The following is a 10,262-nucleotide window of genomic DNA, read 5'->3' on the forward strand; positions in this document are numbered from 1 at the left end:
ATGCTGCACAGGGCAATCACAGCAGCTCTGTGGGGCTCATTGATCTGCGTGGGTCGAGGCTGTGATGGGGCTCCCCATGGCTGCTGCCCTTCCCTCCTCACTGCACAGCCCCATGTGTGCCTCCAGAAGTTGGCCCTCTGCCATAGGCACTGTGTGGCTGTCAGGGGCCAGCAGAGCCTCGCTTGGATGCTTCCTCCCCATCCCACTCATTCTCCAGCTGTTCAGCTTCCCATCATATCCCCATTCTCATCGCTCATCATTTCTCCCCTAGATAAAGGCTTTTTAATAACATGTGACATTTCAGACATCATTTCCTTTCTTTCACTCCAATTTTCTTCCTTTTCTTCATACTAGGAAGCCTTTCTTTGTCCTCAGCCAGAGGGGAGGTGTCTGTTATTGCTGCTGTTATCATATTCCAGGAGGTTTTATTGGGTTAATGAATATCCTCTCTCTCTTTTGTGTCACTTCCACTCCCATCTTCTTTAGCCCAGTTTCTCAAGGAAATGAAATGGCTCATGTTGGCACGATGGTCTCATAGCAAATCCAATGGGAGAGAGAGCTCAGAACTCTGCCAGGCCTGCGAACCACAGGAGAGGTGGACAGACACAGACAGACACGGGCAATGCCTGGCTTTTGTGCCCCCAGCCCCATTAGCTGGGAAACAGGCTGCATCACCCAGCTGTTTTACTGCCCAGCTGCTTTGTGTGCTCAGGCAGGGAACCAGAGGAGGGGGGCTGCTGTAGCCTCACAAAAATAGGGCGATGGGCTCATTTTGAGAGACCCAGGCTGTGTTTCCAGATGCAGATTCACGGATGGCTGTGCTTGAGGGCTCTTCTTGCAGCAGCAAGAGCTGCAGCCGGTTTAAGCTGCTGTGAGCTGCAGTGACAGAGGAGCCAGCACAGATTTCCCACTGCAGACCCAGCTCTCATTGCAGCAGGGAGAGGCGGCTGTGCTTCTCCAGCAACTGCTGCAAAATCCACTTCCTTGGCTGTAGCATGGGAGTCACAGAACTACCAGGGTGTAAAATCCTGCAGCTCCTGCAGTCAAAAGCTCACACGCTTTGGTAGAAAAGGACCAAAGAGATTCTCACTGTGTGGATGGAGCTTTGTGGCAAGGGATGTGGAGCTACATGTGCACATCCTCTCCTTCCTTGGCCTGCCATGGCAAGAGGGGTCATGTCAGGTCCTAAGAGCTTGCTGCAGCCCACAGCACAAAGGTGCTCAGCTCATCTCTTGGTGATTTAGTCAGAACTTGGCTGTTCTGTGGATCAGTTACCGCTCTTTGGCACTAAGGCATATTGTCAAGCTACACTCTGAAGGTTTCACCATCACTGTGCTGTGTCCTTCACTCTGCCCGTGTCTGGTATTTCTTTTTTGCAACCAGCACTGCTGTTCTCTTCCATCCTTCATCCCTGAGCCTGAGCCTTGCTGGAGCCTGGCACATCCTTGCCTGGGCCCACTGCCCAAGGAATAGGTCTGGCTTGCTGTCAGGACTTGTACCTTATCTTCTGCTTTCTCCCACCATCACCTACCTTCCCCTTCCCCCTGTAGTAATTCCCAACAGGGAGCTGGCTGGGAGGCTCCAACATGGGCAGTAAATGGGGTCCTCACCATGTCTCCCTAACTCCTTTCTCCTTGGGGACCACCAGACATGCCATCCTACTAGATGGAAGTAGTTTGGGGTCCTACCTTACAGTCTATCACTCTCTCCTTCTCACCCTTGGACTCCCCACCTGCTTGTGGTCTGCTGAGCACCAAGGCTCAGTGACAGGAGGACACAAGCAGCCATTTTGCCATCCATGGTCTTGCACCACACAAGCACTCAGCATGTGTTTTAGAGCTAGGCTTCTTAATCCACTGTGAGATAAAGATAAAGGGAGGAAAAGGGCTTGGCAGTGGCCCCTGCTCAGCAGGTGGATGCCTGCGTGGTTTCCCTTTCCAGGAAGTTTCAGTTTTCGTTTGTGTTTTCCTGCCTCTTCTTTTAATGGCAGCGAGATGGGCACTGTAATTGAGGAGATCCCAGCTGAATAATCCACTGAGGAAGCTGCTAATTTGAAGACATGTCTCTAATAATTAAATCATTATCTGGAGGGAAGTACAGAACAGATACCCAAAACGGGCCTAATTAAAATCCAAACCCACGATGACTTGGGCCCTGGGCCAGAGCACATCATAGTCTGTTGGGGATGTCTTCATGTGTAATTGCTTTTCAGGATGTCAGGCCCACCAGAAAACCCATCTGTTCCCCTCCACAAGACCAAGGTTGACCCAGAAGCCTTCTTGTCTTATCTCAGGTTCCCCAGAGCATATTGAGCTAGAGGATGACCATATGCTCAGATGATGCACAGGGAATGGGGAGAGCTGATCTGTGATATATTCAGTTCTTGGGACTCAGGAACTAGATTCCTCCATGTCTCCGGAAGATTTGACCCTTATTTTTCATCTCTCAGGCTTGGCAAAGGCTCTGATGTGGATATTAGCAAGGTGAAACACAGCAGCAAGTTTCACTTCTAACAAGATGGCCTTGATCCACTGTGCGACAGCAGGGAAGGGCTTACAGCTGTCCAACCCAAACCCCTTCCAAAATTAGATAAATTGGTGTATTTCCTCGTGCAGACAATTCAGGGAGCTCTGTCAGTTGAGTGTGCGTATCCTGAGCACCCATCCAACATCCCCACATCACACAGTAGGTAAAGGTCATCTCAGGTGGGCTGATGGCCACAGGGAGCATCTGAGCCTGGGAAGGTCAGAGCAGAGCGTGCTACTGGAGCCACTTCTGCTTGGATGAGCATCCCACCAACATCTGGCTCATTATGTTTTCCCCTGTCTTGCCTGGAGGGACTGCAGCACTGCAGTGGTCACACAGGTCCTGGGGACAGGCTGCTTAGGGATGAGCTATCCCTAGGCTATTGCTGATGGAGCTGGGCAGGAATAGCTGGCTCACTTGCACTAAAATCAGCAGGAACTGGGCGCTGTAAGATGTCTAGGATCCAAATCCATACTATAAAGAAGACAGAAGCTTAAAACTGCCTGCAAATGTGGTAATTAAACTCACTAAAAAGCATCTTAGTTGCTGCGCTTGGCTTGCCTGTAGAAAGAGACTGAAGGAAATAACATTTCTGATCCTTGCAGGGCTCCTGGGGTGCTGCTCCCTTCCTCACAGCATTGGCCAGATACCTGCACACTCTTCCCCTCATTCCTGAGACTCCCTTGGTGTTATGACAGTGTAATGCAATGGAAAGTGCAGCAACAAGCAGCAGAGCAGCAAGGCCTCAGGCTGCAGCAAGTAAGGATTTGCCCAAATGCAACAGCTGTAGGTATAGAAATAAAGGAAAGAAGTTGCTTACCTTCAGAAGGGCTTCAGGTATACAGGAATCTCCAACAAAATCTGCTTACCTACACTGCCAGCCCTTAAATATGGTCTGGGAAGGGGTGGATCCTGGCTCCACCCCTTTATCACTCAGCAGCATTGCATGCACCTGAGCTCTCCTGGGTTGGCCCTGCTTTCCCACCAGGTGTTCCATCACTGCTTCAAGCTGTGACTTAGCATTGCCACTTCAGACAGTCTTAAAACAGAGTTCACAGCATCCTCCAAAACCCACTTCACTGTTGCCCCAACCCCACATGCATCCTTTCGGCTCGTGGGCTTTGTTGGGCTACACATGTTCAATAGAGAAGGCACCCATCATTGGATTCACCATCATCCCCCATCCATCCTCCAAGCATTTTAAGGTTTCCTGACCTCCATGTTTTGAGTGCCCACAGGAGCCTTCCTCAGGCAGAGGGAAAGTATGGAAACCACCTCATATCCTTTGGGTGATGAAAGAAATGTGACAACAGAGTGGTTTGAGCCACTGCCTCTGCACCATTTGTGGGTGACCCAGGCACAGCTTGAGGCCTGGTGAAGGATGGGGGTATGAGCTGTGGGGCTGGCCTTGCAGGGCTGTGCATGGTGGATGCACACCTGGGGCACACTGGTAAGGATGCAGATCTCACTGTGTTAGCTTAGCTCCACAGAGCTGACATTTTAAGAGGGAGTGAGTTGGAAATTGAGCTGAACAAATGCTGCTTTTTGTGATGATAAAAGCTCAGATGTGAGCTCTGTTGGCACAGAGGAGAGCCGCTGCCCCAGTGCAAACCATGACAGTCCGCATGCTTTCTGGAGCAATTTCATGTTAGTTCCCTCAGTTTGGAGCTTCTGCTGCTTTTCAATTTCCCACTCTCTGCTCATACAGCTCTGTGCTGAGCTCCACCACACCAGGTGCTGGTGCAGAGGATGAGGACAAAGGCACCACTGGGGCCGTGCCAAGCAGGATAGGTGATGGGTTCACTGGGAAAACTTTCCCAATTCTGCTTGACTGGGCATGGAGTTCATGTGAGTTGGAGGACACTCACTTCTCCTTTGATGCCCCAAAGATGATGCCAGCATCATCTTCTGCCTCTCTGGGGACATCTCAAGGGACCAGTTGCCCTATGGCACCTCTATCCCTGATGGGGTACTTGGAGATTGTTAGCTGGGGCAGGAGGTGCTGGTTAATAGAGAGAGCAAGAAGGGAGTGAGAGGAGCTGGGCAAAGCCATTGGGGCTCTGCTGAAAGCTGGTGATGTTCACAAAGCCCGATTTATTCTTCCCCATCTTCTCCAGACCCTGGGATATTTGGAGGAAGCCGTGCTGTTATCATTTCCTCCTGGACTCCATCCATGAGGAGTGAGCTCCAAGTGGAGCTTTTCCCATGCTTGGGTATTTTTGAGGTGCTCTGGGTGGTTTCTCTGGTGGCTAATATAGATTGAGCTGATTCCACTGTTCCCTTAAGGGACAACGATGTGGATTTCCCTTCTCAAATCAATTCCCAAAACACAGCACCTTTGGGATGCGCACTTCAGTGGCATGGCGAGCCCGTGCCACAAGACATTTGGGGATGTGCAGAGGCAGAGTCACCACCTATAATTCCCTCTTGCAAGAAACCAGGCTTGAAATGGGCGGCGCTGCCTGGCTGGGGCCGGCACGTGGCCCCTGTGCTGTGCCTGCAAGCTGTGTGCCAGCAAGCTCTGTCTGTGGGCTAATTGTGTTTAATGAAGAGGGTGGGTTGGAGACGTGGACTTGCTCAATGTGGGTTAGACAGAGGCAGACAGAACTCCAGTGTCTGTGCCTTGCCCCTGGCTGCCTTTTAAATGTCACTGTCCTCAGATGTCCCCGTGCGGCTGCTTCTGCCTGTGTCACTTGCCATAAACCACAGGGATGCGGTGCCAGGAGCTGACACCCGGCTGCCTGCACCTTCTCTGCCTTGCAGGGATCCTCGAGGTCGTTTCCACAGGGCTGTCCTTGTGCGGATCTGGCCCCGTTATCTTGGTGCCCAATTGCACTGAGCTGAGCGCGATGCTGGGTTCTGCTACCCACCAAGGAGTGTCTGGAGCTGGGTGAAAAGCGGTTAATGTTTGCTCTGCCATCAGCAAATAGATTAAACAACTTGCTGAAACGAAAGCCGTGAGGAGAATGGTGTCAGCATGTACTTTGCATAAGGAAGGGAAAGCACAGAGGATGAATGCAGTGGGAGCCCCCACATCCCTGAGTTACCAAAACTGTCCGAGATGACTTTGGCTGGGGCCATCCAGAGCCTAAGCTACGATGCTGGCGTTCTTCTTGGATAGAAAGAACTAAAATCTCCCATGTCTGGGGAGAGTGGGATAAAGTGGTGTCCTCACGCACCTGGGGAAGCCCCTGGATGTGGAATGGAGACACAAGGAAGGCTTGGGGTCTCACTGCCTCTATCTCTACTTGTGTGCTGAAGTGGTGGTGAAGTGCTGAGCTCTGGAGGCTTCCCAGTGGTGTGGGTCGTGCTCTTGGAGCATTGCTTTCCCATTCAGGTTGCAGTGGCTGTGAAAGCCCCTAGAGTGAGATTGAGGGATGTGTTCCCAAGTCTGCCGCAGTCCAAACCGGAGCCAGCAGCACTGGGCACTTCCCCAGTCTGCCCGCTGCTAGCTCTGAATATGAGCCAGTAGTTCCCAAATTTCACATTAAAAGCCCAAGTTGCCACTCTGGCTTACTAGTTACCTCCCTGGCTTTTCCTCGATGCCACTCCAAGTGTGCAGCCCATGCTCAAAGGTGAGGTCGATGCTCCTGGGTGTGGAGATGTGTTGGGTTGTGTTTGCAGCTGGGTTTCCTTCCAGCCTGCAGCCCCCCACGTGCCCAGGGCCGTGCCATGAGCCCCAGCTGCTGGCTGTGATATGGGTGCCAATGCCTGGCTGGGTGATGAGGCTCCGCCATGGCTTTTCTCAGGGCTTTGCAACCCTGGTGCAGATTTCAGCAGCTCCCTTCGTGCTGGCAGCTCTTCCTCAGTTGCTGAATAAATTAGCACACGTGGGTGCTGGTTTGGCAGCAAGGAGGACAGCCCCAGCTCTGGGGTGTCGGGCTCCTGGGTGAAATAACTCCTCCTTGCAAATGTCACAGTGGCAGGAGGGATGTGCCCATGGCAAAACCCCCACGTGAAATCACAGCCACCACTCTGAGTCCCACCTGCAGTCAGTGTCACTCCCTTGACTCTGTCCTTCAGTCCCTGTTGGTGTCTTTACCCTAGCATCCGTTCCCATGCAAGATTGCTCCTAGCAACAAACAGGTTTTGCCTTTCTCTGGGGTCAGGTGGGGGCAGACTGCCCAATTTGCATCCATAAGCAGGGAAACTAAGTCAGGGAGCGTAACATGACCGATGTGATGCTCTCCAAGCAGAATCATCCTGCATATTGGCACAGGTGGCTGAGCTCAGATGTGGTTCCAGCCCCTGCTGGGGTGCTCACCATCCCCTACCCCACACATCCCATGTCAGCCCCAGAGGACGTGGCAGAGATTTCAGCTCATCACCTGATGAACTTTTTTATTGCAGAACAATGGTGTTTGTGCACAGTGGTGGTGAGCAGGTGGCTTTCTGAAAATACCCGCTGGAAGTTGTGTGTAATGCCTCCCCTCCCACAGGGAACTATAAATATCAGTGGAATACTAACACTTACTTACTGCAAAGAAGCAGCTAGATCTGGACATGTTTCCTCCTTGTTTCTCCTCTGAGTTAGCAGCTCAGAGCAAGCAAAGGCTGAGGATGGGAACAGCTTTGTGGGTTTGGAGCAAGCCTTCAGAGCAGGAGTGAGCATTAAGGTCAGATGCTGGTAGTTGCTGTCTTCTTAGTGCTTGCTGGATCCTTTGATTGTGCTTTAGAGCCACTCACTGCATCCCTGCCACCTCCAAGACAGGGTCCAAACCTGCCACATCTCCTGCCAGGACCAGATAGAAAAGATAGCAAGCACCACTACACCTTTCTCTCAATTACACACAGCACAGATCTCAGCAGCGGCGACTCTCCACGTGCAAAACCATCTCACCCTTCAGTATGTGAATCAATCTTTTACTGCTAAAAAATTGGCACCTTACTTCTAGCCAGAATGCCCCATTTCCCTCATTGTCCCCGGGTGTCCTGGCCACAGGCTGTCCCTGGCAACGGCTGAGTGCCATCTGTGCAGTATCTGCCATCAGCAGGGCTGCAGTGTGGAATATGGAGATGCCACCAGCATATGGGCCTCATTGTATATTGGGTCTTCCTTGTCCTTCTTCAGTTATTGGAGGTCCCAGAGGCCACAGTGTACCCCAGTGGTTCCTCTGAAGCGAGGGTGTAAATGTAAGGAACTGTGAGAGCTGCTGGGATGAGGCTGAATCTGCTGGTTTTCTTATTGAAATGAAGATTTTTCCTACACGTCCTCCAGAACGGAGAAGCCAGGGGCTTGAGTTTGTGCATTGTGCTGCTGAGGTTTGGGGAGCTGTAAGAAACCCGTGGAGCATAGAGGTGGGGGTCTGTGCCTGAGCATGGCAAGGAAAGGAAGGATGGAGAGGGACCTTTGGAGCCCATGAGGCTGGAGAGGGATGCGGGGAGCTCCTTGCAGGGCTCAGCCAGCTGTCTCCAATGCAGACAAGCCCCATCTGGACAGCATGCCACAAGCAGCAGCTCTGCTGTGGGAGAAATGCCTCCGGAGGTGACATCCCAGCCCGCTGCCTGCACGAGCACATGGCAAAGGCGTCTCAGACACCCAGCATGAGTAGAGATTTCCATCTCCAGGCTGTATGCTGACAATGACAGTTTGCTCTGTTGAGCCAGGGCGTTTCAGCATCCCATTTGTCTCATGTGCAGGAGTGATCTCCATTTTCTCAGCCTGTAATTAACACATCTCCCAGTGAAGGTGGGCCCTGTGGCAGAGCTGTGGATGGAGACGTCCGTGAGGTCCTGTGATGCTCTGCTGTCCACGAGCTGTCCCATGGGTCAGGGATGGCTGCTCTGAAGCGGCATTCAGCTCCAGTGAGGCTGGGAAGGACTTGAGCCACCAGCAGGATGCTTGCAGGATATGACCCTGCGTCTGTTTAACACGGCATCACAAGGAAGAGGTGAAAAAAGGAAGCGCCGCAAGGAAAAGCCTGCAGCAAAAGAGCATCATCTCCTCCTTCTTCCCAAAGGAGTGGGCACAGGGTGGTGGGCACCATGGAGGGGCAGCCACCCTCACGTTGGGCTCTGCGAGCAGCGGGTCGGTGTGGGCTGTGCTGTGCTGCTCCTGTGAGGGCAGGCTGGGCAGCTGACGAGGATTTTCTAGGAGTGGAAAAGATCAAACTGACGTTTTTATGGGATGATCAATCTCCACGAGCTTGTTGCCTCCGAGGTGCGCGTGAAACCCGCTTTGCCAGCTGCCTGCTGGGGTGATGATCTTGCTGACAGAACCATGGAGGGTTTTTTTTTCCCTTTCCTTTGTCAGGGCTGAGATGAGAGCGAAGCCGTTCAGAGGAAAGCCACAAGGCTGTCTCTGCTTGTGTGGATAGATGCTGGGAGTGCTTCTTTCCCTGATGTAAGAGAAGGCAGTGTATCCCTGGGTTGTCAGTGAGGGCACCGGGTGGGTGCCAAGCATCTCACTGCCAGCTTGGCTTGCCACAGGTCACACTGAGCAAATAAGCAGCCCGGAGGCAAAAAAAAAAAACAAGCCCCTGTTCTCCATCAGCTGCTCCACATCTGGGCTCTGTCATTGCAAACCATCCTCCCCAAGCAGGCAGTGCCTGGCTGTGCTGATTTGCCATAGCAAAATGTAGGGAATGCATAGTTTTGGGGGGAGAGGTAGTAAAGAAAGTACGTTTTCACCGGCAACAAACCTGCTTCCAGCAAGGCTGTGCCTGGCAGCCCTGCAGGGCTAAAAATACCCAGCAAAATGCTAGAGCTGCTCAGTGTCTGTTTTCTCAGTTCACCAGCTGTCTCCTCGCATCCCCACTCCTCTACCCAATGATTATCCCATCAGATAAGGCCCTCTAAACCCAGGCAGTGGCATTTACGTGGTTTTAGCAGATACAGTTGAAAAGTTGAGATTCGCAGGCAGTATTTTGCAAGCAGGCTTGGAGCCCTCTGACATCCAGCAGTAAAGGGCTGCCTTTACAGCAGGTCTGCCCTGATGCTGCTGGAGTCACGGGCAAGTGTGCAACACTGTGGGTGGTAGTGCACATCAGTGACCCTGGAGCTTAAAAGTGGCTCTCTGGGCATTCAGATCTGCTTGAGAAATGCTAAGCTTCACATGGAGGAGAAGGTGAATGGAAATAAGAGGTTTTCTATTCCTGCTGAAGAATGGAGAAAATCCAGTGCTTTGAGGAGGTCTGTCCTGAACAAAGCCATCTCTGGAGGGTGTGAGCTGACACTTGGGATGAGCTCCCTGCAAATGTGCATGTCCCTGTGTTTGTGCACATCCCTGCACGCTCAGCTTTTTGTTGTTCACAAGCAGACTTCAGCCCCAGTAGCAGATATCAAACCCAGCTTGGATCCGGCTTCATCGCTCAGCATCACAGCTAAAACCTTTGCAACAGAAGAACCCTGGATGACAATCCTTCTCTTTAGCTGCGCTGCTCTGGGGACCATGGCTTTGCTGTTGCTCTGATTTGAGCCGTGATGACTGAATCCAGAAATAATCCAAGAATAATCACTCCCAAGTCTGTGGAGTGGGAGGATGGATGGATCCAAAGGAGGTGACTTCTCCTTTCCTCAGCTGCCATCCTGGCTGCTCCAGCAGGATTTATGTTACTGGATCCCATGCTAATCATGCTGGGCTGAAGAAGTGTCAGTGTGTGTCTGCAGTGGTTGTGGACATGACCAATGCCTGCATGGTGCAGGGGGTGTTTCCCAGTCCTGAGATGTGTGTAGCTTTCAGTCAGGAGATGGTCACACGTGGCTCAAATGTTTCCAAAGCAGTGATTGGAGGTGAC

The sequence above is a fragment of the Meleagris gallopavo genome, chromosome 28 (genome assembly GCF_000146605.3).
Source record: "Meleagris gallopavo isolate NT-WF06-2002-E0010 breed Aviagen turkey brand Nicholas breeding stock chromosome 28, Turkey_5.1, whole genome shotgun sequence".
In the NCBI taxonomy this organism is placed as follows: domain Eukaryota; kingdom Metazoa; phylum Chordata; class Aves; order Galliformes; family Phasianidae; genus Meleagris; species Meleagris gallopavo.